General features: G+C 38.6%; 1 long non-coding RNA gene across 1 annotated transcript; it reads left to right on the forward strand.

Annotated features, from left to right (window-relative positions):
- The first annotated feature begins 487 nt into the window (after positions 1-487).
- Positions 488-16422, forward strand: LOC113117874 (uncharacterized). The gene is made up of 3 exons (XR_003294213.1): positions 488-571; positions 15757-15859; positions 16153-16422. It is a non-coding gene; the product is annotated as an uncharacterized LOC113117874 (long non-coding RNA).
- Positions 16423-17794: the final 1372 nt, after the last annotated feature.

Consider the following 17794-nt stretch of genomic DNA (forward strand, 5'->3'; position numbering starts at 1 on the left):
GGTCTTTGTGTCCTTAAACAGCTTGATGATGTTGCTGTGCACTGGGTTGTCCTCGTCCGAGTGGTCAAATACATGTTTTAAGATTAAGTTGATATTATGGCCAGCACAGGAGAGTCGGACATAATCCTTGAATGCTGCAACCACATTTGAGCCATTATCCATTACAAAAGTGGTGTCATTGCTCAGGATGCCAAATTCCTGTGTGAAGTAAAAAAAAAAAAAGATTTAAAAAAGACTAACACAAAAGCTTTGCAAAAAGAAGCCCAGATATAAGAGCATCAAAACAGATTGACTAACGGTCCTGCATGTCACGGTTCATGAATTCACTCTCTCTCTCGTCTATCGTGTGTGTGTCTATGGGCGTGGTCACTGATCAGCGATGATCAGCAGCGCCAGCTGGTTTCAATTGTTTGTGTCCTATATAAGTTCAGTAACTGGTGTTTCATGTTGTCAGATCGTTGTTTCTCCCTAGTGTGCTCCCGTACCTGTTTCCTGTGTCCTAGTTCCTGCCTGAGTCTTCCTGTGTCTTCGTCGTCTTGGATCTTCAAGCTACTCTGTAACAAGTAATCTGGTATGCGCAATATTTTAAACAAGCCTCACTAACTAAGTTTAATGCCTCAGTTATGTTAGAATGTATCTCATTCTTTTGTTTCTGTGGTGTTGTGTCGGTCTCATCATGAGGCACATGGTCCGGAGCGCGTACGACCAATGCATCAGTTTCAACTAAACCTTACTCCAAATATATTTACCAGTTTTGAATACTATATTTAACATGTTCGTTTACGTCCATATTAGGGTTTAATTGTTGAACTTTAAATGAAATCCTCTATTGTTTCACCATTGACCGATTTCCAGATCATTTAGATAGATAACTTCCGTGTGCAGATGCGGCAAATTTTTCACAAGACAAGCGAGATGACCGTAGTAGCCGATTACATGAACTAGCTGTTTTAAATATAATAATTTCATATTTAACATCAGTTTATCAGCGCATCTGAAAGTATATTCTTTTAGACTATCGGTGATTCCATAGGCTCTCTTTTTCACCTGCATGGTTTAAAACAGCAAAAAGTCATGCCATGACAAGAACAGAGTCTCTCTCTTCCTCCACCCAAGCACGATTACATACATATACGTATCGTCGATCTCACGCACTGACAAGATGATGATTGACAATGGCCATATCGCTGATTAATGGCACTCATCTGAGGTACACCGGCACAGGAAATTCTATTTATTTTTTGTACACTTAATTTTTCAAATACAATGACTGCACCAAGATTTTCTGACTTTATATTGGAAACAGCTCATTGGATTCGTTAAACAATTATGCAGTAATCCTCATAGCATCTACCCTTTAGACAACCAAATTGTTCTTAGTATTGAACCCCTGTCAGGCACTGCAAGAGTGCTCCCGGCTTGATCCAACCTTTGCCTTTTCCGTGTAAAAAAAAAAAAAACCCTCCTTCACTGTCTGGCCAAATACTGGCCATACAACTTTACCTTTCTGTCTTACGTTCGGAGAGGCTTTCCCGTCTGATGCCGCAAGTAATTACCTCCCATCAGACGTCGGTGAGAGCCTCCCGCCTAGACCACATTACTTTTCCTTTCTACGGTCGGCGAGGCTTACCCATTCGACACCGTGAGTATTGAGCTCCCGGCAGATGGTTGCTAAGTCTCCCGGGCCGGACAACTTTTTTCATCCTTTGGTCAAAAAGGCTTACCCATCTGACGCTGTCAGTATTAAGCTCCCTCGGGATGCTGGCGCGAGCCTCCAGGCCACACACCCTTACCTTTTCCTCCTACAGTCAGCAAGGTTTATCCGTTCGATGCCTTGAGTATTGAGCTCCCATCGGACGCCGGGGAGAGCCTCCTGGCAACACAACTTTACCTTTCCGTCTTACGTCCGGAGAGGCTTATCCGTTCGATGCCTTGAGTATTGAGCTCCCATCGGACGTCGGCGAGAGCCTCCCGGCTAGACAACCTTACCTTTTCCTTTCTACGGTTGGCGAGACTTACCCGTTTGGTGCCTTGAGTATTGAGCTCCCATCGGACGTCGGCAAGAGTCTCCCAGCCACTTAAACTTTACTTTTCCATGCTACGGACGGGGAGACTTACCCGTTCGATGCCTTGAGTATTGAGCTCCCATCAGACGTCGGCGAGAGTCTCACGGTCACCTAAACTTTCGTTCCTGTTTGTAGGGTGGCGGTGCTCGCATACGACGACAAGAGTCTCCACTTCCCGCCAAACTCTGTCCAAATCTCCCCCCCCCCGTCTGGTGAGGCTTACCCGTTCGATGTTCTGAGTCCTGATCTCCCATCGGATGCTGTGAGAGCCCGCGCAGTCGGGTTTTCCTTTACCTGCTCCCCGGCCGGCGAGGCTTACCCGTCTGTTGCCATTGAGTATTGTGCTCGTGTCAGATGTCGGCGAGAGTGCTCCCGGTCGGGTTTTCTTTACTTGCTGCCCACAAACAGGTCTTATCCATCCGATGCCGTGAGTATTGATCTCCCGTCGGGTGTCGCAAGAGTCCTCTTTGTCGGCGGCCCAAAGCCTGTTTATCTGCTCAACCGAGAGGACTTACACGTACAAGTCTTGATCTCCAGTCGGAGGCTTCATGGGTCCTCTCGGTCAGGTATCTGCCCTGGTTGCCCACTGACTAGCAGGGGCTCATCAGCCAGTAGGGCCCGTACGCCAACACCGTGACCTATTACGGTCGAGACAACTCGGGCCCTCCTGGTCGGGCAATCCAATCACGTCGCTTCTCCGCTATCGGCCTGTGGGGCTCATCCGTTCCAATGCAGTGAGGTGCTCCGGTTGTGCAACGGCTTGAGCCCCCCTGACCGGGCGCCCTAAATCACATAGTTCGACACAAGCAGCCGGTGGTGCCTATTCCTGCAATAGGTAAAGTTGCAATCACTGGAGTACATTGGCTCTTCCGACCTGTCTTTTTTAAATATCAGTCCCCGCCAGATGTCAAAGCTATTGTGGGGGGTCCTTTGTCTGGCGGCTTTCCTTTCCGCTATTGCTTTTTGGGGGGTACTCTAGGTTCGGGCCATTCCCGAGCTTGGAGCCCCTTCCCCGGACAGCACGCCAAATATGCATTATAATACTTCAGCTAATTATATGTAAGTGTGAACTCGTGAAATGCAGTTTCATAACAAGGTTCGGGAGGAACACGTCAGATACTTAGCCTAATTAGCACAGGTGGAGCCACTTAAGATAATCAACCTTAGGGTATAAATACAGCTGAATTAGCCTACCTGTCTCCATTGACGGTTTATCAGCAACCCCCCTCCACCCCATCTCCTCCACTAGAGTTCATTTTACACTTTTACATATACGGGGGGGTACTCTAGGTTCGGGCCATTCCCGAGCTCGGAGCCCCTTCCCCGGACAGCACACCAAATATGCATTATAATACTTCAGCTAATTATATGTAAGTGTGAACTCGTGAATTGTGAGATGGTGTAAGGTGGGATGGGATGAGGTCGTATGACAGTGAAGCACGCTTCTGATTGCATTTGTCTCTAAAGCCGTGGTATGCAGTATGTACTGGACAGTGAGCAGCTAGTATTGTGTTTCTGTTTCCATGTCGATTAGCTAGAGCTGATGGGTAATTCAGCTTAAAGACACATGCACCAGCATCCCTTATCTTTAGCCGATTCTAGAGCAGTCATTGATAATTAGGGTTCTCTCTATCTCAGAGAAAAAGCAAATGGAAGCTCCTTCCCCGAGCTTCCCGTGGGCTCTCATTTTGTGGACAACATTTTTTTGGGTCAGTGAGTTAATGCTAAAAATATGTCCTGCCAAGACCCCTCCATTTATCTGGGTGGGTGTTGAGTGTGATGCTCAGCGGGACTCTCCTTGGCGGTGGAAGCAGCACTTAAGCCTCAAAGTCTTGCTGCACTCCGCTGTGACTCCAGCTCTAATTAGACAGCCATACTGCACTCTGCTGTTCATCTCGGAGGACTCATGACATTCTGTGACCTGGACGCCGTCCTGCTTGTGCTTCTCAACAGCAAAAGATTATCGGCAGACTAGAAATCTGAGATTTCCATGCATCTTAATTTCTTGTTTAAACCCTGTTTTTGGGAAGGTGACAGAGGGACGGGGCGAGTCTCTTCTATGACACCTCCTGCTGCTGCTACCTTTATCTTCTGGCCTATTAACAACTGTTTCTGGGGTTTTAATTACGCCCCTGTGATCCTCATGTCAATTCTCTCCCGAGGGACAGCATGTAATTACCAGCCACTAGTCTCTCCTGTCAGCATCACGCCGTCTTCTCCAACATCTGTTCCCTGAGTGAGCGGCCAGGGCCTGTAAGAGAAACATCCACTGACTGACCCCCATCAGACACACCTCAGCCTTTAGAACCATTCTGATCTGTGACAGTGTCAGCTGCAGAAAATCATTACAGCTCTTTTCATTGAATCAAATTCAAACTCAACAGGGGTTCCTTGCATGCATCCTGAGAAGAACTTTTTTAAATATCAACTTTAAAATGTGAATCTCTTGGAAGATATATATATATATATATATAGATAGAGATATATATATATATATAGATAGATAGATAGATAGATAGATAGATAGATATATATATATATATATATATATATATATATATATATATATATATATATATATATATATATATATATATATATATATATATATAATTAAAATTATTATAACAGCATTTTATTTTATTCAGAACAACCCTAAGTTACAATGGAAATATTTATGGCTGTTTTGATTTCTGTGCTTTTATTTCAGAGCTTTGGTCTTGGTGGAAAACAGCAAAAGGGAGACTAAAGGGATAGTTCCTCATTTTTGTGCTATTCCACCTGGAGGGAACATTTAATTGAAAAGTCTGTGAAAGTGATTTTGTGCCTCTTTGGGATGAGCAATAATGTGACATTCACTTGCAGAACGCAAGCTTCTAGATGCACATAAGTCTGAAGTAATGAATTTAGGTAAAGGGGGTGCAGAGCCAGTGGTGGTTTTGTAGGTAAACATCAATACCTTGAATACATTGGGACCAACTGTTGGTAGCCAATACAAATTGATAAACAGAGGTGTGACATGCATTCTTTTTGTCTCATTAAAAATTAATCTTGCTGCCATGTTCTGGATTTATTGTGAAGGAACATTTTACGTTACTTTTCAGTTAATTTTTGTCACCTGAGCTGAGTTTGCTTACTTGTTTTTTTAAAAACAAAAGCCCAAAATTCAATTTATTAATTTTCTTTTTTTTTTTTTTTTTGGGCAACAGTAAAGGCACTTCCATACCAAAAATTAAATGAATAATCCTCATTCTAAAGAAAGTGCCTCTGTCTCTGCATTTAATCCAGATTTCTCTCAACCCAAGGACAGGATGGGTGTCAATGAATAAATGGGAAAACAAAGTAACTTATTTGAAAAAAGGGAAGTAAATTAGTAAAACTTCAATTTAAATGTACTGTAATACTTTACTTGTTACTTAAAAAAAGTAATCTGAATGCATAACATGTATTTATTGTAATACGTAACCCCCAACGCTCCTCTCAACCTCAAGAGAATGTTTTATAAAATGTTAATAAAGTTATAAGAATGTTGAATAAACATAATTTTAAGAACGTTTTATCCTAACATTTATAATAACTTAAAAAAAAAAAAAAACATGCATATGCATGTCATATGGGTCAGCAGGATTATATTTACAGAAGTATGAAAAAAAAACATAACCCGTGTTACCTGTATTACCTCTTCCAGAAAGAGTGCTTAATTAAACTTGGTGCTTGAATGGTCTATTGTCACACTTTCACAAACAATGGTGCAAACATGAACCTGTGCTGAATGTGAAAACAGAAAGCACAAAGCTTTTTTCAGCATGTCATGTGTTTCTGCTGTTGTATTTAAATGCACCGATCAGCATTACTCCTATAGGATAACTGTCAATACACCTTTTGACTTATTCATGTCATATCAGTTTCATAACGCTCAACACATGTGATGTCTCTGTGACTGACAGCTCTCAATATACCACAATATCGATTTTGGCCAGAGTGTTGTACCAGGTTCAAAAGTTTTCCCTGCAAAATACAAAATAAATAAAGCCAGACAGCCGACCAAAAGAACAATATGTGCCACTGATAAAAATGCATGAGCTTTTGAAAACTGTGCAGAAACTTTCAGAATTAAGAAAGGGCAAAACACAGGAAAGCAATTTGCAGTGAAAGGATGAAGATAGACAGCAGACTTTCACATTAACCCATCCAGAGAGAAAGACCAGTGCATCATACAAACAAATGATCTGCTAGAGGAGCCCGGTTTAGAATCAGAAGAATCAGAATCAGAAAGAGCTTTATTGCAAAGTATGATTGCACATACAAGGAATTTGTTTTAGTGACATAAGTTTCCAGTACACACAGGCAACAACACACAGACATAATAATAATAATAATAATAATAAAATGCACGTATGTACATATAAATAGACAAATATTGAAAAATAAATTGAAAAATAAATACATTTTATGAACAGTTGCTATAGATGCTATAGATGATAAATGAAATGTGAGTGAAATGCAGGGATGTACTAGGATGGAGGGGTAACAAATAAATATAAGGATATTGCAAATTTTTATTGCATACGTGGGGAACATTTAACTGTTCATGAGGTAGATTGCCTGGGGGAAGAAACTGTTCTTGTGCCTTGCTGTTCTGGTGTTTGCGGCTCTGAGGCGCCGGCCAGATGGCAAAAGTTCAAAGATGGGGTGACTTGGATGTGAGGGATCCAGAGTGATTTTCTGAGCCCTTTTCCTCACTCTGGATGTATACAGTTCTTGAAGGGTGGGCAAGGGAGCACCAATAATCCTTTCAGCAGTCCGAACAGTTCTCTGTAGTCTTCTGATGTCTGATTTTTTTGCTGAACCAAACCAGACAGTTATTGAAGTACAGAGGACAGACTCAATGACGGCCGAGTAGAACTGTTTCAGCAGCTCCTGTGGCAGGTTAAACTTCCTCAGCTGGCGAAGGAAATACAACCTCTGCTGGGCCTTTTTCACAATGGAGTCAATGTGATTGTCCCACTTCAGGTCCTGAGAGATGGTGGTTCCCAGGAACCTGAATGACTCCACTGCAGTCACAGTGCTGTTCATGATGGTGAGTGGAGAAAGTGCAGGTGGGTTTCTCCTAAAGTCCACTGTTTTGAGCGTGTTCAGCTCCAGGTTGTTAAGACTGCACCAGACAGCCTTCGCTCAACCTCTTGTCTGTAAGCAGACTCATCACCGTCCTGGATGAGGCCGATGACTGTAGTGTCGTCTGCAAACTTTAGGAGCTTGACAGAGGGGTCTTTAGTGGTGCAGTCGTTGGTGTACAGGGAGAAAAGCAAAGTCATTAGCAAGTCGTTGATTAGCCTCAGTGCAAGGGGATGGTGTCTTGTAGTTCGTGATGGCTCTTAGACCTCTCCACACTGAAGTTGAGTCGTTGGAAGTAAACTGGTCTTCCAACTTTTTAGCGTAGGTCTTTTTAGCCGCTTTGATCTCTTTGTTCAGTGTGTTCCTGGCCTGATTGTGCAAGACTCTGTTCCCATTTCTGTAGGCATCCTCTTAGCCTGACGAAGATGTCTGAGTTTTGCTGTAAACCATGGCTTATCGTTGAATGTTAAATAAGTCCTGGTAGGAATGCATATATCCTCACAGAAACTAATATAGGATGTTACAGTCTCTGTGAGTTCGTCCAGATCGGTGGTAGCAGCTTCAAAAACACTACAATCAGTGAGGTCAAAACAAGATTGTAAATCCTGCTCTGTTTCGCTGGTCCATCTCTTTACAGTCTTTACTACAGGTTTAGCAGATTAAAGTTTTTGCCTGTAGATTGGTATAAAATGAACCAGGCAGTGATCAGACAGCCCCAAAGCTGCTTGTGGAACAGAGTGATATGCCTCCTTTATTGCTGTGTTACAGTGATCTAGTATATTACTGTCTCTGGTGAGACATGTAACATGCTGTCTGTATTTTGGCAGTTCACGGGAGAGACTGGATTTATTAAAGAGATCTACAAATACTTCGGACAGTTGGAAATACAAAAATCTGTCCTGAGACATTTCAGAAACAAAGCTTCTGTAGCTACGGGAACCTGCACTCGTGTACCTGTGGACCATAAGCTCTCTCTATATACAAAACATGCACGATTCTTGGCAATCTGTTCATTCATGACAAAGTTCATTATTGCCTAATTCTTGAGAAAGTCTTCATTGAATAAATAATTGGAAATGTGATTAGCCTCGGGCCTTCCAAGATTAGGAGTCTGTTTCTCCGAGTTTGTTTCTTCATCAGATTTGGAGATATGTAGCATTGACTCAGTGTCTCAGCAATGGATGTCCTGCAATGAATGGGTGCCGTCAGAATGAGAGTCCAATCAGATGATAAAATCACTGCAGACTGGGACCCATACATTTTTTTCTTTCTTTTTTTTTAATGCTGTCATCACTCTGTTGTGTTTCATATACCGAATGTAGATTTTCAATAAGACATTGACATTGACATCTCTCTTAATTCTCAATAATAACTAATGTGGATGTCTGACAGAAATTAAGGCAATCTGGATTGTAATACGTTAAGCTTGTAATGCTGTTTGTGGAGTTATTTAATCAGATCTTGTGAGATTTTATGTCTTTTATCTTCAGTTCATATAAGGCTGTGGCGGAATAAAGTTGTAGTTTGTGTTATTATTTCTGTTTCTTTCAGTGCTTGTATACAACAGGTGTTTGAATGATTGAAATAATGTTCAGGAACATCATACTAACCTTTAATAACATTCTACTAACATTAAGGAAACTGGATATTTTTATGTTTTTGGAATGTTACAAATCAATGGGTCTCATTCACTAAATATGCGTAGGCACAGATTTTTGCGTGAAATGTGCTTACGGACGTTTTCACGAATAAATCATGATTCATCAAAAACTTTCGTACTAAAATTTATTCTTAATGTACGAAAAGATTCAAGAACAACTTACGTACCACACGTACGCAATAATCATGTACAACCGGGGCCTTATAAGCATGTGTTAAGAACCATATATAATTAGATGTTATTGATAAATTATAATTACAGTTCCAATTATATATAATATAATATTAGAGGTCCAAACAACAATCATCTATCCTTATATAAACGGTGATTAATGTGTCTCATCTTGTGTTTAGAGGCATGGCACACTTGGTATTGCTTGAAGACCTCACGTTCATTATCGTTAAAGTTATTTTTCTTTGTCTTTTGTTTCGGTGCCATAATTGTCTTTCTCTGTACAAGTGCCTCGTTGTGGAAAGCCCTTATATGGAGCTGGTTTGGGCGTGAATTATGCTAATTACTGACCTCGTGCACGCGGGCGCTCATTTAGAAGACTCCAAATTCACTAACAGAAGAACGAGTTTAAGAACAAGCTCATGTGCGTACGCACGTGTTGTGAATTAGACGGAAAGTTCTCGTGAGAAGTTCAAATGTGCGTATAAATAAGAAAATTGTACGCAAAAATTAGTGAATGAGACCCAATGATCCTAGAATATTTAATTGTAAATCAAAATTAAACTGTATGTGGCAGTCAGACTCCGACTTTAGGCTCTCAGACCATTATATTGTCTGTTTGCTGTTTTCTCAGCATCCACTCGCGGCTATGATCTCCACATATATGTGCCTGTGTTCGGTCAGTTCACCACTCACACAGAGCTCAGAGGAGGATTCAGTCATGAACTCCACAGGAAACTCCTACATCTAACTCTGGCCTCCGTCCACCGCAGAAAAGCCTCTCAAAGAGTCACTTGTCTCAGTTCATTCATTTCTCGTCTCAACCCTTTTTTCCTTCTAGCAACTTTAGGCCAGATTTTCATGGGAAGTAAGGGTCTGCACGGCCAGCAGAAGACCAAATTAGGAATTAATCAGCATCCAGATCTGTAGAGACTATAAATGCATTTCCCTTGTTTCAGTGATGAGACGCAGGAGCCGTCCAAAAACTCCTTCCCAGAACTCCACTGTTTGGATTTCTGTGTGAACACTGCAGCCCGCTTCAGAAAACCAACACACAACTGGCCTCATGAAACCCTGAGAAGAAACTTAAATGAGGAAAATCCTCTTGATCGAAGTGACAGGGACATCCAGGACATTTATATCACTCACAATGTTTTTTTCAGAGTCAAAATTATTTTTCTGAATACAGAAAGAAGGAATTCCATTCCTAAAAAAACTTGTTTTTATTGACACAATAAAATGTTTCATGTCTAATCAATAGCTTACAAACATACTTTCTAAGAACTTTTTGACAGGTTATGGAAAAAAAACATCGGAATCTTTAAAACGTGAAGTTTTTAATATGTAATAATAATTTAAAAAATACAAAAATTATTGGTTATGTGAACGTAATAGCAAACATTAAAGGAATGCTCCATTGAAAACATTGGGATTTTCTAGTAATGTTTAAACAATGTAACACGAACATCCAACTAAAATGTTTCTGAAAAACATTCCAAAAACAATTTATAAATTGTTATTTCATGATGATGAGCTAATGACTACATATTATGTGTTTGTATCTGTGATGGATATTCAAGTCAAGGTTAGTTCAACATGAATTTTCACAGTTGTGCAGATAAATGTAACTCTTTTTAATCTGTCTCGTCAACCTCTATATCCAGTGAAAGAGTACTGGCTGTGAATGTACATTCATTAGATTTATGTCTGCGTATGCTGTCTGTCAGTATTAACATATGGGATATTTCACTTTTATACCAGCGCAAATTACTTGGCACTTTGATAAAGTCTGGTTAATCTGGATTCGACTTCCATATAATCCGCATTTTTAAATATTCTAGATTTCTGCATGCATCAGGAAATATCTTGAGTTTATATCGTGACAGAGTTAAGAAGGTCTTGTGGTTCTGTCTCTCCTGGAATTAATTCACTGCAGTAGCTGAAATATTCAATAACACTTATGTGATAGCAACCTTAGAACAAAAGTATGTTGTAAAAACATTTGGCCAATGTTCCCGTTAAATTATAAAAACGTTATTTCTCATTCAAAACACCAGATTAATGGAACGTTAAGCAAACATTCCATTTTATGGGAATATTACTTTTGAATTTTTCTCTTAACATTCTGTAACAAGTTTTAAAATAAATAAATAAATAAATTAAATAATAATTTACCCAGCTAAAAATTAAATTACACACAAATCCAAGAATTGCACACACAAAATGCAAAATGCCTCACATCTCTCGCAAAATATAGCACTGCATTCAAAATATCACAAACACATCTCAAAAGCAAACATTTGCAAACATCTTTGCCATAATATTAATTCCTGTTAGATTTTTGTGTGTTACATAGAGTAAACTTGATTTGTGTGTTGTGTTTTGCAAAAAGTGTTTTCTGAAATTGAAAACTGAGTCAAATGCTGAGAATTAGTGTATGGTTTTCCAGATTTGGTGTGTGCTGTTTGAGTGTCAGCTTTCAGAAACTGTGTGACAAGAAGATTTTGTGTGTTAGCTGCTGAATTTATTTATTTATTTATTATTTTTTTTAAATGTCAGACAAATGCTTCATGAAAGAAGTCCCTTGAAAGATGTATATATATATATATATACAGTGGCGGCTCCAGACAATTTTGATTGGGGGGGCAATGGGGGGGTCCTGGTCTTTTCAAGGGGGGTCTCATGAAAACCAACAAAAAATACAGTGGACATGGCTGATAACTGCATATTACTGCTACTAAACAACAAAAACACCTTTGCAATGTAAACAAATGACAGGCTACATTTGTTATTCATATCCTTCACACTGCACTTTCATGTCAGGTATATTATGCATTTTTATTGACATTGATATTTTTACATTTATTTCCAGATAGATATTATTGAGTTTACAGGCTAAAGTGGTCTTGCTGTTGTAAACACTGTTGCTATTGTAGAAAAAATATTTGCATCACATTTAAAATCTGAATTGTTTTTATTTTTATAATGATAATTCAGAGAATGAGAAAATCTGAATAAGCCTTACCAGTGTTGTGATAATTATTTTTATTATAATTATTTTTACGTGTTAAAAATAAATAAGTACTGTAATATAATAAAAGTTTATTCAAATAACATAAAATAATAATAATAATAATATAATATAATAAATTGTACTAATATTATGATTGGGCGTGGGCAGGCATTCACAAAAGTTTATGTTATTACAAAAAAAATTTGAGGAAATTTTGCTTTGACAAAAGGGCACTTAAGGGGCAAAGGAGCAGGTGCTCAAGTGAACCGGTTCTTTCGGACAATTCGATCAAATAAACCAGCTGAAAAAAAAAAAATGGTTCACCGGTTCTTTTGCGCTCGATGTAATGCCGTCATTGGCGATGATTGCCCTTCATTCAAGCCTTTGGTTTACCCGCGCTTATAACATTAGCACAGAATCAGTTCAGAATCAATCACCAAAAGAATCAGTTCGGTTCAGATGCGCTCTGTGTCAGTCTGCTTTGCGCTGAATCACGCATGCGCAGTTATCATCAGCTCATCGGTTCTGGAATCAGACGCGTCCGACAGAAACGGTTCTCGGTTCAGTGTATGAATAAATGTCGAAATAATTATTATTTATTATTGTTCTGCTTAGTTTGAAGAGAAACATTTTTGGATCTTTATCCCGAATATATATATTTTTTAATCAGGAAGAGGCTGGGGGGGTCAAATGGGGGGTCAAGGCATTTTTTGGCAGGGTCTTGAGACCCCCCAAGACCCCCCCTGGCGCCGCCGGTGTATATATATATATATAAAGTTGAAGTTCTGCTAATATTGATAGTTATGTGGGATGAATCTATTATCAGACAGAGTATGTTTAGGGTTAAGGGTGTTTGGGACGTCCTGTGTGTCATGAGTCCATCACACAGCAGGACTCCAGTGCTGGACAGATGCTGTAACAGAGGTGTTGTTTACCTGCGTTTCACCTGAGCGCATTCTGCTGCTGTTGTGCTCCTGCTGCGTCCGAGCCCAGTGTGTGTGTGTGTGTGTGTGTGTGTGTGTGTGAGGCCACGGGTCAGAGCCCAACAAGCTGTGCCGGCCCAGGGCACACACCTGCTCACTGACTCATGACACACACACACACACACACTTCAGTCAGGACGTGCCTTTAAAATGTCTTTGAGGACTTCTGAAGCACGTCTGCTTATGAATAAACATCCAGCACAGTAAACCTGATCTACTGGCATCAGAAGATAATCATTCAAGATGAACATAACATGCTCTTTCATCATATTTACAGTGCAGTCCAGTCCTCTCAGGTGTTTATTAATGCTTTTTTAAAACACATTTATCAGGTTTCTAATGCACAGATATTGCATCTGGATTAGAGCTGTGATTATAAAGCAAATATGCTGAATGCAGTATTTCAGAAAACTGCTTTTCCACATTCTTTCATTGAACTCAGTTTAGTGTGTAATGCCAAACAACACACAGAATAAAACATGTTAAAAGTTTGTTTACAGAGATTATATATGGAAATTAAAATTCTTCCACAGCATATTTATTTTCTGAAAATGCAGCATTTTCTGACATAAAAATGATGATTATTATATATGAAAGAGTAATGTTACAACAGTATTTTGACAGCATGTTTTAAGCTGTGGTTATAACCTAAAATGTTAAGATCTAAATTAACTGGTTCTATTGAAGTCAACAATATTTATATCACTTTATCATCCTTTATATAAACAAAACAAAACTTCTTTTTTTAATGGGTTAAATCAGGTAGAAATGTCTCTGTAAGATAACAATTGCAAATTTCCACTTTTACAGTTAATATTCATATTTAAAGTTCATATTCCATTATGTCTACATTCACATTAACATCAAACAGGAGCAAATGTTGTTCCAGGCACAAAGCAGATGAACACTGACCGTAAATACTAATATATAATGATAATTTCTGGCTGTAATTGGTCATTTTGGCCAATCTTCTATAACAGCTATTTCTGAATGTAACAGGGTTGAAACTAAACATGTTTTGAAAATGTCAGTGACACAGAACACAGCTGGGAGTGAGCATTTCCAGTTTATCAGCTAGTAAAATATTATTGTGTGAAAACCAACCCAGGCTCATTGGAAATACAAGTATCGATCCTACATTTCTGCAAAACTCCTCTAAATACATTTTGCTGCAGTTTCCAGTGGAAATTAACACTAGTGGCAGTAAAACACCAACAACCCTTGGTTCCTTTTTAGAATATTATAAAAATTAGCCTGGGTTTCAAAAAAACATAAATCCACAAATCAACCCAAAGGAAAGTATCCAAAAATGAGCAATTTATTTTGGACACACTAACACAGTTTAAGTCTCTTTTTTTTTTTTTTTTTTTTTTGTGCTAAACTACCTAATCATTAAACTGGAAAATGTTGCACAATTCATAAATTCTTAAACAAATTTCAAACTGTAGCTGTAAAGCAGCTCTATAGATGAAAATAGTGTCATTATTCAAATCAGTTCAGTGTGTTTTCAGTTCAGTTCAATAATAGTGTAAATGTTGTATAAGTCATTATTTATGAAATTATTAATATGTTAGTGTATAAAGCAGCTCTACAGACGATAATAGAGTCATTATTCAGATCAATTCTAGTCAATGTCAATGTAGCAAAATTCACCACTATTTAACAACTCTAATTCATCTTAAAGAGTTTTTCTACCTGATATATATATATATATATATATATATATATATATATATATATATATATATATATATATATATATATATATATATATATATATATATATATATATGCACATTTTTATGAACCTAAACATTTTTAGTTATATCAAAACCCTTTTTTTTTTCTTATTAAAATTCGTTTTGTTCTCATCCAATATTGCTGTAAAATGGCCATGAATTTAACAGTAAAAAAATGTACAAATGTACAATAAAACTATTAATTTGTTAACGGTAAGTTTAATTACTGGATTGGACGTTACATGTAATTTTACGGTAATATACAGTTTTTGGAAGAAAAAAAGAATGAGGAAAGGGCAGTTTTAGAAAGTAAAGAAGAATTTGCAGTGAATAACTGAAATTCCCAGAATTCCCTCCGTTACATTTCACATTTGATGTTTTTCCTTTGAAATAACTGTTTCATCTTAATTTTCACTATCAGTTGTGAACAATAGAGTTATATGAGTTTAATATAGAGTTATATATTTAAATTACCTTTTTCTTGCATTATTTCAGTTTCATGTGTGTCACCATGATGGTGATTAGTGTTTGTGTGAATTACACCTTTAATACACGTATGATAATATTTAATTTTTTTAGATTTTATCATCACCACGTTTTACACATGGTACTGTGGTGACAGCTTGTTTGGGGGACATATAGTAGCATCACAGTGCATTTCTGCTGAAACTTGGATGTTTCTCCTGCTACGCTGAGAGTTTGTCCTCATTGTCGGCGGGCGACTCTAGATGGACGACAGACCGGCCTGCTCACTAAGAGGTCAACAGTCCTCCTCGTGTCAGCGGAGAGAATAAACAGCGGGGGTCTGAGGAGGCGGCAGTCTGTCTGTATCTCCCCCACCTTCACAACGCATCTCCTGTATTTCTGCTTGGCCGCAGCTGATGGTTTTGGGTCAAGCATGACGGGCGACGGGTTACTCTAAATAAACACACAGGACTAGTCAGGAGGAGCGGGTGCGTGTGATTAATCAGCGGACAGATGCAGGGTGACTGTCTGTGTGTGTTCTCAGGTCCCTGCGCAGGGGACAGAATGAGGCCAGCGAGGACGGTGGCGATGCCGGGGCTTTTGACCGAACCGAGCTAGAGCGCCGGTGGCCAGACGTGGCCATCCAAGTATGTAATGTACACATGTACTGTGTGCTGTTTTCTATTTTTGGCTAAAGGACAAAGGGGCTGCTGTTAATCATGCAAACAATCTTTGTTTCTGTCCATGTCATACATCAACGTGACACCGCTGACATATTAGCATATTAGCATATTGTGCTGATAAGAGTGTGTTTCTCAGATTACATCAGCCCTGCTCCATGAACCGTGGAGTGGAGAAAATAACATCCTCCCAATCCTCCGTTCACAGATTAAAGGGCTATTTCAACCTAACATGACAATTCTCTTTTCATTTGGTGTAGTTTCTGCCGTCGTTCATCACGGATTCTCGCTGCTGGATCACCTGAGCCATGAATGTCTCGTGACTGAGGAGGAGAATGATGTCATGGTGACATCACAACAGCACGCTTCACGAGTGACATCACAGACAGAAGACTGGACCAGTGGACTACTAGACTGATTATTCACATGACACATTCCCACAGTTATTAAAGTGATAGCTCACACAGAAATTAAAATCCTGTCATCACTTACATAAACAGTTGGTGGTAGCCATTAGCTTCCACTGTATTTTTTCCCCATACCATTATGTCAATGTCTACCATTAACATTAATCAGTTACCATGATTCTAGAAAATATCTTCATTTATTTTCAACAGCAAAAAAAAAAAAAAAAAAAAAAAAAAAAAAAAAAAAAACAGGAACAATAGGAAGGGTGAGTAAATGATAAAATATGTAATTTATACATTTATACAATATGTAATGTGAATTTATAACACTATATTTTGGCATTAAATAATAATAATAATAATAATAATAATAATAATAATAATAATAATAATAATAATAATACAAATAGTTAACTGATAAGTATTTATAACCCTTTTATCCTCTTTTGTAAGGCAATAGAAATACCATTATAACATTTTGCTCCTGTTCTGTTTATAATTAATAACCATTTGAATGAAAGTTGTATTTTTACTACTGCTAACTACACACTGCAGAGTTTCAGGAGTGACAACCACATACAACATGTGTAATTACATCACCTTAAAATTAAGGGTTAAACTTTATTTTAAGACTTGTCATAGCACTTGCATTTTATTGCTCTTCTGTTGTTTTTGATTGCTTTTGTTGTCATCATTTATTGTTATTATAATAGTAAGTATATTTAAGATGTGTAACAAAGACACCTTAAAATAAAGTGTCACCTGATGTTTTGGTAATGTGACAATACTAGTGTCACAAATTCAAACCTAACAGGGTTTGTGAACAGCAATGGTGGTTAATTTCCCATCTCACAGTCTCTAGATCATCATCTTCTAGTGTTTGTGTTGTTCCTCTTTGTCATTCTGCCTTTGGGTTATAGTCTTTCTTAGTGAAAGCTATTATTCCCCAGAACACTCTTCCAGAAGACATAAAAATGTGCAGATCTATTGATTATTAAAAATCATCTCAAATCTGTACACTGACACGGTTGTGGTTTAACTGAACTTTATCTTTACTGTTCTTTGTTGTCTCTGATAGGATGTGTATAAGCATTACTGAATTTATGTGTTTTTTGTTTTGTTTTTATGTTTAGTTGTGATTATGATTACCTGCCAAGGGACCAAGGAAGAAAACTAGCCATTGGCTTCATTCAGTGCAATGCATAAAATGGAAACATTTATGGTAAAATTGTACGTGGTCCCTTTTCAAATAAATTTTAAGAATAGAATAAATAAACCCCATGACAGCAGAAGATGATTTTAAAGCCTGAGTCTGTCTTTAACCCTTCGTGGATGTGTGGGAGGTTGAAAAGCGGCTCAGTTTTCTGCTCTTCTTCGCTGCTCTCCATCCCACATGAAGCGTCCTTCACCCAGTGGCCCGATCACCATGATTTATAGATCTGACTGTAGGTCTGGTCAGCGTCCGCCGCTCACCCAGCCCCGCAGCAGCAGCATC

Source organism: Carassius auratus, chromosome 17 (assembly GCF_003368295.1).
Source record: "Carassius auratus strain Wakin chromosome 17, ASM336829v1, whole genome shotgun sequence".
Taxonomy (NCBI): domain Eukaryota; kingdom Metazoa; phylum Chordata; class Actinopteri; order Cypriniformes; family Cyprinidae; genus Carassius; species Carassius auratus.